General features: G+C 47.5%; 1 protein-coding gene across 2 annotated transcripts in view; it reads right to left on the bottom strand.

Annotated features, from left to right (window-relative positions):
• The window catches only part of RGP1 (RGP1 partner of RAB6A GEF complex), a 79,142-nt gene that overhangs the window by 52,304 nt on the left and 7,439 nt on the right, over positions 1–19,399 (bottom strand). Inside the window, exon 2 of one of the 2 annotated variants that reach the window (XM_075330522.1) lies at positions 12,626–12,695. The exons of the other annotated variant lie outside the window; for it this stretch is intronic. The gene's annotated coding sequence lies outside the window, so the exon portion shown is untranslated. The remainder of the gene's footprint in view (positions 1–12,625; positions 12,696–19,399) is intronic. 2 annotated transcript variants of the gene reach the window in all.

Here is a 19,399-nt window from a genome sequence, read left to right on the forward strand (position 1 = left end):
GACATCAGAAGACAGAGAAAGAAGAGAGGAATCAACCTGCAACATGAAACCAGCGGCAGCTCATTATACTGGAGACATCACAAGACAGAAAGAAGAGAGGAATCAACCTGCAACATGAAACCAGCGGCAGCTCATTATACTGGAGACATCAGAAGACAGAGAAAGAAGAGAGGAATCAACCTGCAACATGAAACCAGCGGCAGCTCATTATACTGGAGACATCAGAAGACAGAGAAAGAAGAGAGGAATCAACCTGCAACATGAAACCAGCGGCAGCTCATTATATTGAAAACATCAGAAGACAGAGAAAGAAGAGAGGAATCAACCTGCAACATGAAACCAGCGGCAGCTCATTATACTGGAGACATCACAAGACAGAAAGAAGAGAGGAATCAACCTGCAACATGAAACCAGCGGCAGCTCATTATACTGGAGACATCACAAGACAGAAAGAAGAGAGGAATCAACCTGCAACATGAAACCAGCGGCAGCTCATTATACTGGAGACATCAGAAGACAGAGAAAGAAGAGAGGAATCAACCTGCAACATGAAACCAGCGGCAGCTCATTATATTGAAAACATCAGAAGACAGAGAAAGAAGAGAGGAATCAACCTGCAACATGAAACCAGCGGCAGCTCATTATACTGGAGACATCACAAGACAGAAAGAAGAGAGGAATCAACCTGCAACATGAAACCAGCGGCAGCTCATTATACTGGAGACATCAGAAGACAGAAAGAAGAGAGGAATCAACCTGCAACATGAAACCAGCGGCAGCTCATTATACTGGAGACATCAGAAGGCAGAGAAAGAAAAGAGGAATCAACCTGCAACATGAAACCAGCGGCAGCTCATTATACTGGAGACATCAGAAGACAGAGAAAGAAGAGAGGAATGAACCTGCAACATGAAACCAGCGGCAGCTCATTATATTGAAAACATCAGAAGGCAGAGAAAGAAGAGAGGAATCAACCTGCAACATGAAACCAGCGGCAGCTCATTATATTGAAAACATCAGAAGACAGAGAAAGAAGAGAGGAATCAACCTGCAACATGAAACCAGCGGCAGCTCATTATACTGGAGACATCAGAAGGCAGAGAAAGAAGAGAGGAATCAACCTGCAACATGAAACCAGCGGCAGCTCATTATACTGGAGACATCAGAAGGCAGAGAAAGAAGAGAGGAATCAACCTGCAACATGAAACCAGCGGCAGCTCATTATACTGGAGACATCAGAAGACAGAGAAAGAAGAGAGGAATCAACCTGCAACATGAAACCAGCGGCAGCTCATTATAATGGAGACATCAGAAGACAGAAAGAAGAGAGGAATCAACCTGCAACATGAAATCAGCGGCAGCTCATTATACTGGAGACATCAGAAGACAGAGAAAGAAAAGAGGAATCAACCTGCAACATGAAACCAGCGGCAGCTCATTATACTGGAGACATCAGAAGACAGAGAAAGAAGAGAGGAATGAACCTGCAACATGAAACCAGCGGCAGCTCATTATATTGAAAACATCAGAAGACAGAGAAAGAAGAGATAAATGAACCTGCAACATGAAACCAGTGGCAGCTCATTATATTGAAAACATCAGAAGACAGAGAAAGAAGAGAGGAATCAACCTGCAACATGAAACCAGCAGCAGCTCATTATACTGGAGACATCAGAAGGCAGAGAAAGAAGAGAGGAATCAACCTGCAACATGAAACCAGCGGCAGCTCATTATACTGGAGACATCAGAAGGCAGAGAAAGAAGAGAGGAATCAACCTGCAACATGAAACCAGCGGCAGCTCATTATATTAAAAACATCAGAAGACAGAGAAAGAAGAGAGGAATCAACCTGCAACATGAAACCAGCGGCAGCTCATTATACTGGAGACATCAGAAGACAGAAAGAAGAGAGGAATCAACCTGCAACATGAAACCAGCGGCAGCTCATTATACTGGAGACATCAGAAGACAGAGAAAGAAAAGAGGAATCAACCTGCAACATGAAACCAGCGGCAGCTCATTATACTGGAGACATCAGAAGACAGAGAAAGAAGAGAGGAATCAACCTGCAACATGAAACCAGCGGCAGCTCATTATACTGGAGACATCAGGAGACAGAGAAAGAAGAGAGGAATCAACCTGCAACATGAAACCAGCGGCAGCTCATTATACTGGAGACATCAGAAGACAGAAAGAAAAGAGGAATCAACCTAGAACATAAAACCAGCGGCAGCTCATTATACTGGAGACATCAAAAGACAAAGAAAGAAGAGAGGAATCAACCTGCAACATGAAACCAGCGGCAGCTCATTATATTGGAAACATCAGAAGACAGAAATAAGAGAGGAATCAACCTGCAACATGAAACCAGCGGCAGCTCATTATACTGGAGACATCAGAAGACAGAGAAAGAAGAGAGGAATCAACCTGCAACATGAAACCAGCGGCAGCTCATAATACTGGAGACATCAGAAGACAGAGAAAGAAGAGAGGAATCAACCTGCAACATGAAACCAGCAGCAGCTCATTATACTGGAGACATCAGAAGACAGAGAAAGAAGAGAGGAATCAACCTGCAACATAAAACCAGCGGCAGCTCATTATACTGGAGACATCAGAAGACAGAGAAAGAAGAGAGGAATCAACCTGCAACATGAAACCAGCAGCAGCTCATTATACTGGAGACATCAGAAGACAGAGAAAGAAGAGAGGAATCAACCTGCAACATGAAACCAGCAGCAGCTCATTATACTGGAGACATCAGAAGACAGAGAAAGAAGAGAGGAATCAACCTGCAACATAAAACCAGCGGCAGCTCATTATACTGGAGACATCAAAAGACAAAGAAAGAAGAGAGGAATCAACCTGCAACATGAAACCAGCGGCAGCTCGTTACATAAGCAGATATTATATGGAGATATACTGAGGGAATATAGGTATGTTATATGGGGGATATACACTATGTGCTGTGCAGGGAATATAGGTATATTATATGGGGGATATACGCTATGTGCTGTGCAGGGAATATAGGTATGTTATATGGGGGATATACACTATGTGCTGTGCAGGGAATATAGGTATATTATATGGGGGATATACGCTATGTGCTGTGCAGGGAATATAGGTATGTTATATGGGGATATACGCTATGTGCTGTGCAGGGAATATAGGTATATTATATGGGGGATATACACTATGTGCTGTGCAGGGAATATAGGTATGTTATATGGGGATATACGCTATGTGCTGTGCAGGGAATATAGGTATATTATATGGGGGATATACGCTATGTGCTGTGCAGGGAATATAGGTATGTTATATGGGGGATATACGCTATGTGCTGTGCAGGGAATATAGGTATATTATATGGGGGATATACACTATGTGGTGTGCAGGGAATATAGGTATATTATATGGGGGATATACGCTATGTGCTGTGCAGGGAATATAGGTATATTATATGGGGGATATACACTATGTGCTGTGCAGGGAATATAGGTATATTATATGGGGGATATACACTATGTGCTGTGCAGGGAATATAGGTATATTATATGGGGGATATACGCTATGTGCTGTGCAGGGAATATAGGTATGTTATATGGGGGATATACGCTATGTGCTGTGCAGGGAATATAGGTATATTATATGGGGGATATACGCTATGTGCTGTGCAGGGAATATAGGTATGTTATATGGGGGATATACACTATGTGCTGTGCAGGGAATATAGGTATATTATATGGGGGATATACACTATGTGCTGTGCAGGGAATATAGGTATATTATATGGGGGATATACACTATGTGCTGTGCAGGGAATATAGGTATATTATATGGGGGATATACGCTATGTGCTGTGCAGGGAATATAGGTATGTTATATATGGGGGATATACGCTATGTGCTGTGCAGGGAATATAGGTATATTATATGGGGGATATACGCTATGTGCTGTGCAGGGAATATAGGTATGTTATATGGGGGATATACACTATGTGCTGTGCAGGGAATATAGGTATATTATATGGGGGATATACACTATGTGCTGTGCAGGGAATATAGGTATATTATATGGGGATATACACTATGTGCTGTGCAGGGAATATAGGTATATTATATGGGGGATATACGCTATGTGCTGTGCAGGGAATATAGGTATGTTATATGGGGGATATACGTTATGTGCTGTGCAGGGAATATAGGTATATTATATGGGGGATATACGCTATGTGCTGTGCAGGGAATATAGGTATGTTATATGGGGGATATACACTATGTGCTGTGCAGGGAATATAGGTATATTATATGGGGGATATACACTATGTGCTGTGCAGGGAATATAGGTATATTATATGGGGGATATACACTATGTGCTGTGCAGGGAATATAGGTATATTATATGGGGGATATACGCTATGTGCTGTGCAGGGAATATAGGTATGTTATATGGGGGATATACGCTATGTGCTGTGCAGGGAATATAGGTATGTTATATGGGGGATATACGCTATGTGCTGTGCAGGGAATATAGGTATGTTATATGGGGGATATACGCTATGTGCTGTGCAGGGAATATAGGTATATTATATGGGGGATATACGCTATGTGCTGTGCAGGGAATATAGGTATGTTATATGGGGGATATACACTATGTGCTGTGCAGGGAATATAGGTATATTATATGGGGGATATACACTATGTGCTGTGCAGGGAATATAGGTATATTATATGGGGGATATACACTATGTGCTGTGCAGGGAATATAGGTATATTATATGGGGGATATACGCTATGTGCTGTGCAGGGAATATAGGTATGTTATATGGGGATATACGCTATGTGCTGTGCAGGGAATATAGGTATGTTATATGGGGATATACACTATGTGCTGTGCAGGGAATATAGGTATATTATATGGGGGATATACGCTATGTGCTGTGCAGGGAATATAGGTATGTTATATGGGGATATACACTATGTGCTGTGCAGGGAATATAGGTATATTATATGGGGGATATACACTATGTGCTGTGCAGGGAATATAGGTATGTTATATGGGGGATATACACTATGTGGTGTGCAGGGAATATAGGTATGTTATATGGGGGATATACACTATGTGCTGTGCAGGGAATATAGGTATGTTATATGGGGGATATACACTATGTGCTGTGCAGGGAATATAGGTATATTATATGGGGATATACACTATGTGCTGTGCAGGGAATATAGGTATATTATATGGGGGGATATACGCTATGTGCTGTGCAGGGAATATAGGTATGTTATATGGGGGATATACACTATGTGCTGTGCAGGGAACATAGGTATATTCTATGGGGGATATACACTATGTGCTGTGCAGGGAATATAGGTATATTATATGGGGGATATACACTATGTGCTGTGCAGGGAATATAGGTATATTATATGGGGGATATACACTATGTGCTGTGCAGGGAATATAGGTATATTATATGGGGGATATACACTATGTGCTGTGCAGGGAATATAGGTATATTATATGGGGGATATACACTATGTGCTGTGCAGGGAATATAGGTATTGTGAGACTCATGTGGGATTAGTGGATGAGGGCAGGTATATCTCACCCCCGGTATCGGTCCTATGTGACTTAGCCTGGCCAGGATCACCTGGCTACTAATGGATTAATGGGAGGTGAAGGACGGAGGTAAAAGGAATCTGGGAAGTTGGGGGAGGGTCTCCATCTGGGAACACAGTAAGCCTGTCTGTGTAGGAGACACTTGTGAGGAGCAGTGCCTGATGTTTGTATGGTTTAGCTGGAAGGGAGAAGCCCTCCAGTTGGTAGTTAGGATAACACTGTGTATAGTTAGTGCCGGACAGGCAAGGATTTATTTTGTTGGTGTTTTTTTTTCTTTTTGTTTATGCTTCACTGCAATAAACCTGACCAAGCGTCAGTTACACCTTGAATTCGGCTGTCTGCCTGAGGTGAATACGTGCCCTTTGAACCCAGCAAAGGCGATCCCGGAGCGTGTTATCACATTGTGGTGGAGAACGCGGGCAGCATGTTACAGCGCATCATAATGGATGACGTGGTGAAAGCGCTGGTACAATCCGCAGCTGTGCAGCAGGAGGCTAATCGCTTGATGTCGGCACAGTTGAAGGAACTGGTGGAATCGACGGTTAAAGACCGCCAACTTTTGCAGCAGGTGGCGCAGCGTCTGGCGACCGTACCGGAGAGTAATGCGGAGGCTGACCAGAGGGTGATTCATGTGAGTCGGTGCTGGCAGAAATTAACCACAGAGGACGATGTGGAAGCTTACCTGACCACGTTTGAACGGACGGCGGAGCGGGAAAAGTGGCCAAAGGAGCGATGGGCCGACTTGCTTGCACCGTTTCTGGCAGGTGAGGCCCAAAAAGCCTACTTTGATCTTGAGCCTGAAGCAGCGCATGACTTTGATAAACTAAAAGCCGAGATCCTTGCCCGGCTGGGAGTGACGACGGCCGTGCGAGCACAGAGAGTTCATCAATGGACTTATCAGCCCGATAAACCACCGCGGTCACAGATGTTTGACCTCATTCACTTGACCAAGAAATGGCTCCAGCCCGAGGTTTTGACGGCGCCAGAGATGGTACAAAGAATCGTTCTGGATAAATACCTAAGAGCTCTACCGCCATCTCTGAAGAGGTGGGTAAGCCATGGAAACCCCACGACAGCGGATCAGCTAGTGGATCTAGTGGAGCGTTATTCCTTGGCAGAAGGACTTATGGACGATGCTACACATCCTCGCTCTTCCCCTTCTCGACGAGGATCTGGTAAGACTGTTCCAGGGTCATGGGGAGGAGGAAAATATCCTAAGGCAGTGGAGGAGGAAAACAGGACTGCTGGCCCTGTGAGGGCTAAGGTGCCAAACTATGGTCTCAGCAAGGGGCCCGTGAGGTGTTTCCGCTGCCAGGAGTTGGGCCACATTGCTGCAAACTGTCCAGTAACTGCAGAACCGATGCAGTGTGATGTTACGGACTTTGAAAAACGCAGGGCTATGGTTGCACGGGTAGTGTGTGTTGCTGCATGTCAAGGCGATATGAAAAAACACCTGTGTGAAGTGTCCATTGATGGCAATACTGTTGTTGCGCTGTTGGACTCGGGGAGTGTGGTGACTCTGGTAAAGGCCAGTCTGGTAACAGTCCCGATGGGACCGTCAGATAAATTTTCTGTGACATGTGTGCATGGAGACACCTGCTCGTACCTCACAACGGTCTCCTGCATTACTACGCCCTATGGGTCTGTGCATCATAAGGTGGGACTAGTACCAGCACTATTGCATGATATCATTTTGGGCAGGGATTTTCCCCACTTCTGGCAGTTGTGGGAGAACCAATTAGTACCCCAGGGTAGCCGCACGGATGATCCTTCTCCCACACCTTGTGTGGGCCCGGAGCCACTAGAGGATGCCCCACAAGAGGGTTCAGAGGAGGAATCCGCTGAAAACAACCCCCAGTTCCCCTTTTCAGTTCTGGCGGGTGATTCCGATGAACCCGGGGCAGAGGCGGACACGGGTGGCTGTCCCCCTTCCTCTTGGCTGAATTTGGAAGTCCAGAAAGATGACTTCCAAAGTGAGCAAATGAGAGATCCTACCCTTACTCAGGCTATAAAAAATGTTAAAATGATAAACGGGGTGCAGGTGGATGCAGGTACTAGGCTGGCTTACCCCTACATGGCCCTGGAGAATGACTTTCTCTATCAGATAGAGAAGAAGGGGGATGACACAGTACAACGATTGGTTGTGCCGAGAGCCTACAGGCGGAGAGTGCTGGACCTGGCACACGGACACATGATGGGGGGACACCTGGGGGTCCAGAAAACTACCGAAAGGATATTACACTGTTTTGTTTGGCCCGGCATGCATCACGATATTCGCACCTATTGCGAGTCTTGTCCCGACTGCCAAATGTCTGCGCCTAGGCCCCGTTTCTGTAGCCCCTTAGTACCTCTGCCTATCATCGAGATCCCATTTGAGAGAATTGGGATGGATTTAGTTGGACCCCTCCCCAAGTCTGCACGAGGACACCAGCACATCCTTGTCATCTTGGATTATGCCACTCGTTACCCCGAGGCCATCCCTTTGCGTAACACGGCCACCAAGACCATTGCCAAGGAGCTGGTCCATGTGTTTAGTCGGGTTGGTGTCCCAAAACAAATACTCACAGACCAAGGAACCCCCTTTATGTCTAAAGTAATGAAAGAACTCTGCAGGCTGTTACAAATAGCACAGTTACGCACCTCCGTGTATCACCCTCAAACGGACGGACTGGTCGAACGGTTTAACAAAACTTTGAAACAGATGCTCCGTAAGGCGATAGACAAGGACGGGAAGAACTGGGACTACTTACTCCCGTATTTGCTTTTTGCCATCCGGGAGGTGCCCCAGTCTTCCACCGGGTTCTCTCCTTTCGAGCTTCTGTACGCCCGACGTCCCCGTGGACTGTTAGATGTCGCTAAAGAAACCTGGGAGGGACAGGTCACCCCGTTCAAAAGCGTAATAGACCATGTAACCCAAATGCAGGACCGTATTGCGGCGGTGATGCCCATCGTTAAAGAGCATATGATACAGGCTCAAGGAGCACAGAAAAGGATTTATGATAGGGGGGCCAAGATCCGTACTTTTGCACCCGGAGATAGGGTGTTGATCCTGGTCCCCACGGCAGAAAGCAAATTTCTGGCAAAGTGGCAAGGCCCCTTTGAAATTAAGGAACGGGTGGGTGAGGTAAACTACAAAGTGTACCAGGCTGGTAAAAGGAAGCCTGAACAGATTTATCACGTGAATCTGATAAAACCCTGGAAGGACCGTCCAGCTCTGTCAGCAGGTCTGGCCCTTCCGGTCTGCAAGCAGACCATACCGGATGTCGGGACGGCGGAGACTCTGTCGGAGCGGCAAAAGACCGACGTCAAGCAGTTTGTAATCAACAATCACGAGTTTTTCTCGGAAAAGCCCGGGCAGACCACTCTCATTAAACATGACATCATAACAGAGCCTGGGGTAACAGTTCAGGTAAAGCCCTACCGAATACCGGAGGCTCGGCGGGAAGCTGTCTCCCGAGAAGTGAAGACCATGTTAGAGTTAGGTGTAATCGAGGAATCGCATAGCGCCTGGTCGAGTCCGATTGTGTTAATACCGAAACCAGACGGCTCCATTAGATTCTGCAATGACTTCAGGAGATTAAATGCGGTCTCCAAATTTGATGCATACCCTATGCCACGGGTCGACGAATTAATAGATCGGCTTGGAAAAGCCCGGTATATCACGACCCTAGACTTAACGAAGGGCTATTGGCAGATCCCGCTAACAGAGGCCGCTAAAGAGAAAACCGCGTTTTCTACACCGGAAGGTTTATACCAGTATGTGTATATGCCGTTTGGACTACACGGGGCACCGGCAACCTTTCAAAGGTTGATGGACCGAGTCCTGAGGCCCCATAGGCACTATGCTTCTGCGTATTTGGATGACATAGTCATATACAGCCTGGACTGGGAGACGCACCTCCAGAAACTAGAGGCTGTGATTGAGGACCTGCGGGAGGCGGGTCTAACAGCAAACCCCAAGAAATGTCATATCGGGCTGGAAGAAGCCCGGTATTTGGGATACGTAATTGGGAGGGGAATTGTTAAACCCCAGATTGACAAGATACAAGCCATTCAGAAATGGCCGCAACCAGTCAACAAGAAGCAGGTGAGAGCGTTTTTGGGAATAGCCGGCTACTACCGACGGTTCATTCCCAATTTTGCGGCTACCGCTGTTCCCCTGACGGACCTTACCAAAGGGAAAGACTCTGTCATGATCAAATGGACCACGGCAGCCGAAGAAGCCTTCCATAACTTAAAACTAGCTCTTTGCTCTCAACCTGTGCTAATGACTCCTGACTTCCGCAGCGAGTTCGTGGTCCAAACGGACGCTTCTGATGCCGGTATCGGGGCTGTATTGTCACAACTGAAGGACGGAGAGGAACATCCGGTCCTTTATCTTAGTCGGAAACTTAATAAGCATGAACGCAACTATGCCATAGTGGAAAAAGAATGCTTAGCCATTAAGTGGGCTCTAGAGTCCCTTAAATATTACTTGATTGGAAGGAAGTTCCGGCTGATCACTGACCATGCCCCTCTCAAGTGGATGCACTTGAATAGGGAACGGAATGGCCGAGTGACCCGGTGGTTCCTTGCACTTCAGGCCTACCGTTTTACAGTGGAGCACCGCCCGGGGGTGCGGATGGGGAATGCTGATGCCCTGTCTCGTGTGCACTGTTTTGTGGGTGCCGTTGCTCAGCCGAGGTGGTCTGAGCAGAGGGGGGGGATATGTGAGACTCATGTGGGATTAGTGGATGAGGGCAGGTATATCTCACCCCGGTATCGGTCCTATGTGACTTAGCCTGGCCAGGATCACCTGGCTACTAATGGATTAATGGGAGGTGAAGGACGGAGGTAAAAGGAATCTGGGAAGTTGGGGGAGGGTCTCCATCTGGGAACACAGTAAGCCTGGCTGTGTAGGAGACACTTGTGAGGAGCAGTGCCTGATGTTTGTATGGTTTAGCTGGAAGGGAGAAGCCCTCCAGTTGGTAGTTAGGATAACACTGTGTATAGTTAGTGCCGGACAGGCAAGGATTTATTTTGTTGGTGTTTTTTTTTCTTTTTGTTTATGCTTCACTGCAATAAACCTGACCAAGCGTCAGTTACACCTTGAATTCGGCTGTCTGCCTGAGGTGAATACGTGCCCTTTGAACCCAGCAAAGGCGATCCCGGAGCGTGTTATCACAGTATGTTATATGGGGGATATACACTATGTGGTGTGCAGGGAATATAGGTATATTATATGGGGGATATACACTATGTGCTGTGCAGGGAATATAGGTATATTATATGGGGGATATACGCTATGTGCTGTGCAGGGAATATAGGTATATTATATGGGGGATATACGCTATGTGCTGTGCAGGGAATATAGGTATATTATATGGGGGATATACACTATGTGCTGTGCAGGGAATATAGGTATGTTATATGGGGGATATACGCTATGTGCTGTGCAGGGAATATAGGTATATTATATGGGGGATATACACTATGTGGTGTGCAGGGAATATAGGTATATTATATGGGGGATATACACTATGTGGTGTGCAGGGAATATAGGTATATTATATGGGGGATATACGCTATGTGCTGTGCAGGGAATATAGGTATGTTATATGGGGGATATACGCTATGTGCTGTGCAGGGAATATAGGTATAATATATGGGGGTATACGCTATGTGCTGTGCAGGGAATATAGGTATGTTATATGGGGGATATACGCTATGTGCTGTGCAGGGAATATAGGTATGTTATATGGGGGATATACACTATGTGCTGTGCAGGGAATATAGGTATATTATATGGGGGATATACGCTATGTGCTGTGCAGGGAATATAGGTATGTTATATGGGGGATATACACTATGTGGTGTGCAGGGAATATAGGTATGTTATATGGGGGATATACGCTATGTGCTGTGCAGGGAATATAGGTATGTTATATGGGGGATATACGCTATGTGCTGTGCAGGGAATATAGGTATGTTATATGGGGGATATACGCTATGTGCTGTGCAGGGAATATAGGTATATTATATGGGGGATATACGCTATGTGGTGTGCAGGGAATATAGGTATATTATATGGGGGATATACACTATGTGCTGTGCAGGGAATATAGGTATGTTATATGGGGGATATACACTATGTGCTGTGCAGGGAACATAGGTATATTCTATGGGGGATATACACTATGTGCTGTGCAGGGAATATAGGTATATTATATGGGGGATATACGCTATGTGCTGTGCAGGGAATATAGGTATGTTATATGGGGGATATACACTATGTGCTGTGCAGGGAACATAGGTATATTCTATGGGGGATATACGCTATGTGCTGTGCATAATTATTAGGCAGTCTGTATATTTAAAGATTTTATTACTAAACTCAAAACAAAATTATTATCCAGGCAAAATGTAAAAAATTTCACCTACAAATGGGCCGGACAAAAGTGTTGGCACCCTGAACGTAAAGGGATCCTGTCAGGTCCTCTGCCTCCGGGACCTCGAGCCCTTCTGTTCACATGTCTGCAGTATATTCCCTGCCTTATCCAAAATGAGGCTATGTGCGCACGTTGCGTACAGTTCACTGCAGAAATTTCTGCAGCGATCTGAAGAGCACGTGCGCTTTAAATCGCTGCAGAAATGTCCGCAGTGAAGCCGATTCCATGCGCTCTGCCTGCAGCTCCTCCCATAGACAGAGCAGGAGCTGCCGGCAAAGCGCACGGAAGAAGTGACATGTCACTTCCTTTTACGCAGCGCTTCAACAGTAGCCGAAGCGCTGCGCTCTAAAACGCCACGTGCGCACGGCCCCTGCACAATCTCCATAGACTGTGCAGGGGACGCAGGACGCATGCAGTTACGATGCGCTACAAAGCGCAGCGTAACTGCATGTATTTGCACAACGTGCGCACATAGCCTAACAGTCGCACTCAAGTGAAGAGGACGGAAGTTATTTTGCAAACTTGGCCAAATTGACTTGAGCCCAGTTACCGCGCCAAGGCGCAGCTCTCACCTGGGGCCTAGGCTACATCTCTGCCTCTTTTTGTGTCCAAACTGACCTCTTATATGGGCTAGAAAAGAACCTGCAATAGAACAATGAAAACACCTGAGGTCACTGGGAGGAGCGCGCAGACACAGGATGTCAGCGGGAGGAGCGCGCAGACACAGGAGGTCAGTGGGAGGAGCGCGCAGACACAGGAGGTCAGCGGGAGGAGCGCGCAGACACAGGAGGTCAGCGGGAGGAGCGCGCAGACACGAGGTCAGCGGGAGGAGCGCGCACACACAGGAGGTCAGCGGGAGGAGCGCGCACACACAGGAGGTCAGCGGGAGGAGCGCGCAGACACAGGAGGTCACTGGGGGGAGCGCGCAGACACAGGAGGTCAGCGGGAGGAGCGCGCACACACAGGAGGTCACTGGGAGGAGCGCGCACACACAGGAGGTCAGCGGGAGGAGCGCGCACACACAGGAGGTCAGCGGGAGGAGCGCGCAGACACAGGAGGTCACTGGGAGGAGCGCGCAGACACAGGAGGTCACTGGGAGGAGCGCGCAGACACAGGAGGTCACTGGGAGGAGCGCGCAGACACAGGAGGTCACTGGGAGGAGCGCGCAGACACAGGAGGTCACTGGGAGGAGCGCGCAGACACAGGAGGTCACTGGGAGGAGCGCGCAGACACAGGAGGTCACTGGGAGGAGCGCGCAGACACAGGAGGTCACTGGGAGGAGCGCGCAGACACAGGAGGTCACTGGGAGGAGCGCGCAGACACAGGAGGTCACTGGGAGGAGCGCGCAGACACAGGAGGTCACTGGGAGGAGCGCGCAGACACAGGAGGTCACTGGGAGGAGCGCGCAGACACAGGAGGTCACTGGGAGGAGCGCGCAGACACAGGAGGTCACTGGGAGGAGCGCGCAGACACAGGAGGTCAGCGGGAGGAGCGCGCACACACAGGAGGTCAGCGGGACGAGCACGCACACACAGGAGGTCAGCGGGATGAGCGCGCAGACACAGGAGGTCAGCGGGAGGAGCGCGCACACACACAGAAGGTCAGCGGGAGGAGCGCGCAGACACAGGAGGTCACTGGGAGGAGCGCGCAGACACAGGAGGTCACTGGGAGGAGCGCGCAGACACAGGAGGTCACTGGGAGGAGCGCGCAGACACAGGAGGTCACTGGGAGGAGCGCGCAGACACAGGAGGTCACTGGGAGGAGCGCGCAGACACAGGAGGTCAGCGGGAGGAGCGCGCACACACACAGGAGGTCAGTGGGAGGAGCGCGCAGACACAGGAGGTCAGTGGGAGGAGCGCGCAGACACAGGAGGTCAGCGGGAGGAGCGCGCAGACACAGGAGGTCAGTGGGAGGAGCGCGCAGACACAGGAGGTCAGCGGGAGGAGCGCGCAGACACAGGAGGTCAGCGGGAGGAGCGCGCAGACACAGGAGGTCAGTGGGAGGAGCGCGCAGACACAGGAGGTCAGCGGGAGGAGCGCGCAGACACAGGAGGTCAGCGGGAGGAGCGCGCAGACACAGGTGGTCAGCGGGAGGAGCGCGCAGACACAGGAGGTCAGTGGGAGGAGCGCGCAGACACAGGAGGTCAGTGGGAGGAGCGCGCAGACACAGGAGGTCAGTGGGAGGAGCGCGCAGACACAGGAGGTCAGTGGGAGGAGCGCGCAGACACAGGAGGTTAGCGGGAGGAGCGCGCAGACACAGGAGGTTAGCGGGAGGAGCGCGCAGACACAGGAGGTCAGCGGGAGGAGCGCGCAGACACAGGAGGTCAGCGGGAGGAGCGCGCAGACACAGGAGGTCAGCGGGAGGAGCGCGCAGACACAGGAGGTCAGCGGGAGGAGCGCGCAGACACAGGAGGTCAGCGGGAGGAGCGCAGACACAGGTGGTCAGTGGGAGGAGCGCAGACACAGGAGGTCAGTGGGAGGAGTGCAGACACAGGGCATGACGCAATCATACAATATAGAAGGATTGCCGGCCCTCCCTGAACGGCTGAACTGGTTGTTGTCATGTTTTCCGGGCAGCAATGCAGATTCTCCTTTCAATATTCTCTATTTACCTCCTTCAGTTATTTTTCCCTCCCTTTACCGGAGTGCAGCTGTTATATTGGATAATGCATGCCACGTTCAGTTTGCACTGGTTCAGACCTTCAGTTTAGGAGGTGCCGGCAATTCTTCAGTTTTATATTCCCCGCATATAGCAGCACATACTGTAAACCGATCCATAGAAAACGTATTTCTAAAGACTGGTTATGAGATACTAATGCGGGCTGTGACTACTCAGAGGGGCGTTACTTTCCTGGCTAGTCGGCCCACTTAGCATGTTATCTGGCCCCTATCAGCATGCTAACATGCTTTACAATGCCCAGCATCATGGCAACGTGATACAATGTTGCACATGGGCGCACGGCTATGTACCTGTTAGCATTGAGCCCCTTTGTCGCCGGGTGTACGTGTCCCAGCTTCAACGACACTCACCGCCCATGATCAGACGTCACCCGCACCTCCACTCATGTGGAGTACTCAGATGACGGGAGTACGTGTCCTGGCTTCAAAGACACTCACCTCCACTGATGTGGAGTACTCAGATGACGGGAGTATGTGTCCTGGCTTCAAAGACACTCACCTCCACTCATGTGGAGTACTCAGATGACGGGAGTATGTGTCCTGGCTTCAAAGACACTCACCGCCCATGATCAGAAGACATCCGCACCTTCTCTCATGTGGAGTACTCAGATGACTGGAGTATGTGTCCTGGCTTCAAAGACACTCACCGCCCATGATCAGAAGACATCCGCACCTTCTCTCATGTGGAGTACTCAGATGACGGGAGTATGTGTCCTGGCTTCAAAGACACTCACCGCCCATGATCAGAAGACATCCGCACCTTCTCTCATGTGGAGTACTCAGATGACGGGAGTATGTGTCCTGGCTTCAAAGACACTCACCGCCCATGATCAGAAGACATCCGCACCTTCTCTCATGTTGAGTACTCAGATGACGGGAGTATGTGTCCTGGCTTCAAAGACACTCACTGCCCATGATCAGAAGACATCCGCACCTTCTCTCATGTGGCGTACTGAGGTATGAGGTGTATATTAGGTGAAATATATTATGTATATGAGGTGAGATGAGGGGTAAATGAGGTAAAGTATAAGGGGCATATGAAGTGAGGTTTTTGATGTATATGTGGTGAAGTATGAGGGGTATATGATGTGAAGTATATGATGTATATGAGGTGAGATATGAGGGGTCCATGAGGTATATGGGGCAAATGAGGTGAGGTATATGATGTATATGAGGTGAGGTATATGGGGTATACGAGTTGAGGTATATGATGTATATGAGATGGGGTATATGAAGTGAGGTATGAGGGGTATATGAGGTGAGGTATAACGGGTATAAAAAGTATATGGGATACATGAAGTGAGGTATAGGATGTTCATGAAGTGATATATATGAGGTGAGAAATGAAGCTTATATGAGGTGAGGAACGGGATGTATATGAAGTGATTTATATGAGGTGAGGTATATGATGTATATGAGGTGAGGTATGAGGAGTATATGTCATGAGGCGAGGTATATGAGGTAATGTGAGGTATGTGATGTATATGAGGCGAGGTGTATGAGGTGATGCAAGGTTTATGATGTATATATGTATGAGATGAGGTATATGAGGTGATGTGAGGTATATGATATGTGTGAGGTGAGGTATATGAGGTGATGTGAGGTATGATATGTGTGAGGTGAGGTATATGAGGTGATGTGTGATGGGTATAATGTCATGAGGCGAGGTTTATGAGGTAATGAGGTGAGGTATGTGATGTATTTGAGATGAGGTATATGAGGAGAGGTATATGAGGTGATGTGAGGTATATGATATGTATGAGGTGAGGTATATGTGAGGTGATGTGAGGTATATGATATGTATGAGGTGAGGTATATGAGGTGATGTGAGGTATATGATATGTATGAGGTGAGGTGTATATGAGGTGATATGAGGTATATGATATGTATGAGATGAGGTATATGAGGTGATGTGAGGTATATGATATGTATGAGGTGAGGTATATGAGGTGATGTGAGGTATATGATATGTATGAGGTGAGGTATATGAGGTGATGTGAGGTATATGATATGTATGAGGTGAGGTATATGAGGTGATATGAGGTATATGATATGTATGAGATGAGGTATATGAGGTGATGTGAGGTATATGATATGTATGAGGTGAGGTATATGAGGTGATGTGAGGTATATGATATGTATGAGGTGAGGTATATGAGGTGATGTGAGGTATATGATATGTATGAGATGAGGTATATGAGGTGATGTGAGGTACATGATATGTATGAGGTGAGGTATATGAGGTGGTGAGGTATATGATATGTATGAGATGAGGTATATGAGGTGATGTGAGGTACATGATATGTATGAGGTGAGGTATATGAGGTGGTGAGGTATATGATATGTATGAGATGAGGTATATGAGGTGATGTGAGGTATATGATATGTATGAGGTGAGGTATATGAAAAGTATATGAGGTGATGTGAGGTATATATGTATGAGGTGAGTTATACTCACAGCAAAAAAGAGATAAACCAGTCCAGTCAGCCCAGGCCAACACATCTAATGCACAACAGGCTGCAGACAAGCCTCTCAACATGATGGCCGCTTCACAGGTGCAAGGTAAATTGCACACTAGTGCATAGAGGTGTTGGCCTGGGCTGACTGGACTGGTTGCCCTCTTTTTTGCTGTGAGTATATTACATTTTTGGAGGAGTTTTTATCTCCTCTTTCTGTTGCTATTTTTTGATATTTATTAGTGTAGGGACCCACAAGCATGAGGATCTGTGATGAGGATTGTGGGCTTATGTACATTGGCCAATTTACTAATACCTTATATATATATATTTGATATATATTTTTTGCACCTTTTTTTAACACGGGGTGCAGCCGGGCCTCTTAATACGGCCGTGCATAGTGGAGTCTCTGTCCCTTGTGTGCTGCAGTGAGTAGTGTCCGGGTAACCCGCCTAACCTAATAGTAAGGGCGTGGTAATGGGTTGCTGGCTGGACACCATGCGCATACGAGTGTGAACAGTGCCCTATGCGCGCCACTAGTGTGCAATTTACCTTGCGCCTGTGAAGTGTCCATCATGGTGAGAGGCTTGTCTGCAGCCTGTTTGTGCATAGATGTGTTGGCCTGGGCTGACTGGACTGGTTGCCCTCTTTTTTGCTGTGAGTATATTACTTTTTTGGAGGAGTTTTTATCTCCTCTTTCTGTTGCTATTTTTTGATATGTATGAGGTGAGGTATATGAAAGGTATATGAGGTGATGTGAGGTATATGATATTTACAGTACAGACCAAATGTTTGGACACACCTTCTCATTCAAAGAGTTTTCTTTATTTTCATGACTCTGAAAACTGTAGATTCACATTGAAGGCATCAAAACTATGAATTATCACATGTGGAATGAAATACTTAAAGTGTGAAACAACTGAAAATATGTCTTATATTCTAGGTTCTTCACAGTAGCCGCCTTTTGCTTTCATTACTGCTCTGCACACTCTTGGCATTCTCTTGATGAGCTTCAAGTGGTCACTGGAAATGGTCTTCCAAGAGTCTTGAAGGAGTTCCCAGAGATGCTTAGCACTTGTTGGCCCTTTTGCCTTCACTCTGCGGTCCAGCTCACCCCAAACAATCTCGATTGGGTTCAGGTCTGGTGACTGTGGAGACCAGGTCATCTGGCGTAGCTCCCCATCACTCTCCTTCTTAGGCTACTTTCACACATCTGGTTTGAGCAGTGCGGCTCAATCCGGCTGTGAAACTTATGCAACAGATGCGACAAAAACACCGCATCCTTTGCATAAGATTTTACATGCGGCCCGGCCGTTTTTTTCCGGTTGCGGCACACTACTGAGAATGCGCAGTGGAAGAAACCACATGCGGCGGCCAGATGCGTTTTTTTTCCACATCGCGCCGCATCCGGCGTCCATAGGCATGCATTGAAAAATTCGCCGCAGCGGCCGGATGCGGCGCGATGCGTTTTTTTTTGACGGACAAAAAAAACATTGCAAGATACGTTGCCTCCGGCCACCGCTTTAATTAATTTTGCCGCATCCGGAAAAAAACGGATGCAACGCAAAGCCATCAGGCACAATCCGGTAACAATGCAAATCTATGTGGATGAAACGGATGCGGTACCGCATCCGTTTTACCCGTTTTTTTTTCCGGATTGTGCCTGATGGAAAAAACCTGATGTGTGAAAGTAGCCTAAGTCAAATACAGTCATATGAAAAAGCTGGCACCTATACACACTTGTAGGATGTGCGGGTCAGTTTTTTGAAATATTTGCAGTGAATTTTTTTTTTTTTTTTTTTGTGACTGAGCACTCCGCCCTATAAACCAGGCTGTGTTCACAATCCTTATACCAGGAGTCCTAGCTGCCCAGACATGGAGGTTAGTCCAGATAGTGGCATTTCAAGTTAGATTTTTAGTCTAGCTGCCCAGACATGGATGTTTTTAACCTAGATAGTGGCATTTTAGTTAGGGACCCGGAATATTGAGATTTACCTTGCCGTTGGTTTCCGGGCTTACATGCATTGGCCAATTCATAAACTAAAAATCTCATTTTTTCATATAGCAGTAATGCAGTACCAGAGTTCCCTTATACATTGATGGCATTTACTGTGCAGCTGTATCCATTTTGTATTTGCTAGGTTTTTTCAGCTGGCACCTATACACACTTGTAGGATGTGTGGGTCAGTTTTCTGAAATATTTCCATATGA

Source organism: Anomaloglossus baeobatrachus, chromosome 1, assembly GCF_048569485.1.
Source record: "Anomaloglossus baeobatrachus isolate aAnoBae1 chromosome 1, aAnoBae1.hap1, whole genome shotgun sequence".
NCBI lineage: Eukaryota > Metazoa > Chordata > Amphibia > Anura > Aromobatidae > Anomaloglossus > Anomaloglossus baeobatrachus.